This window comes from Macaca mulatta, chromosome 17 (assembly GCF_049350105.2).
Source record: "Macaca mulatta isolate MMU2019108-1 chromosome 17, T2T-MMU8v2.0, whole genome shotgun sequence".
NCBI classification, from domain to species: domain Eukaryota; kingdom Metazoa; phylum Chordata; class Mammalia; order Primates; family Cercopithecidae; genus Macaca; species Macaca mulatta.
Genome location: NC_133422.1, coordinates 23,947,268 through 23,948,186, shown reverse-complemented (window position 1 = coordinate 23,948,186; position 919 = coordinate 23,947,268). Strand labels below are relative to the sequence as shown.

Sequence of the window (919 nt, the reverse complement as noted above, 5' to 3'; positions counted from 1 at the left end):
AGTGACAGAGGAAGGCTCTGCCTCAATAAATAAATAAATAAAATAAATAAATTTCAACATGAGTGTTGGAGGGGACGTTCAAATCACAGCAACCAGATACCAGAGTGTGACTCTAACCGGGCTTTGTTACAACCAGTCCAGATGCTAAATTACTTAAAGATGTAAGTGTGGGCTGGGTGCAGTGGCTCATGTCTGTAATCACAACACTTCGGGAAGCTAAGGCAAGCAGATCTCTTGAGCCCAGGAGTTCAAGACCAGCCTGGGCAACATGGTGAAACCCTGTTTCTATAAAAAATACAAAAATTAGCCAGGCATGGTGGCTCAAGCCTGTAGTCCAAGTTACTCAGAAGGTTGACGTGGGAGAATCACCTGAGCCTGGGGAGGTTGAAGCTGCAGTGAGCTGCAATCATACCACTGCATTCCAGCCTGGGCAACTGAGTGAGCTCCTGTCTCAAAAAAAAAAAAAAAAGGATCCTTTTGTAGTTCATGAGGATGATGATTGGGTATTTCACACATGTGTGTGAAATGTGCCACCCTCAAACCTTGTTACAATGTCAGCATATTACCTGCCTGACCTGAAAAAAAAAAAACAGAAAAGTTACAAGTGTGACCTAAGACCCTCTGGAGTTCTGGTTCTTGAAAGTGACTCCACGTGAATCCTTGGCTAGTTGCTCTTTTCACTCCAATTGCCTAACTACACACCTTGGAACCAGCTCTTGCTTGCATTATGGCTCAGCTTGTACTCATGGCAGAAGGTGCAGTGGGAGCAGGCATGCCACATGACCAGAGCAGGAGCAAGAGAGACAAGTGCCACATACTTTTAAGCAACCAGATCTCCCAGGAGCTCCACTCACTATTTCAAGGACAGCAGTAAGACATGAAGGATCTGCCCCCATAATCCAAACACCTCGGTCCAGGC

The 919-nt window shown here is 45.6% G+C and overlaps 1 non-coding gene across 1 annotated transcript; it reads left to right on the top strand.

The window, feature by feature from the left end:
- Window positions 1-471: 471 nt before the first annotated feature.
- Window positions 472-576, top strand: LOC114673625 (small nucleolar RNA U13). Its single transcript, XR_003724399.1, has one exon. It is a non-coding gene; the product is annotated as a small nucleolar RNA U13 (small nucleolar RNA).
- Window positions 577-919: the final 343 nt, after the last annotated feature.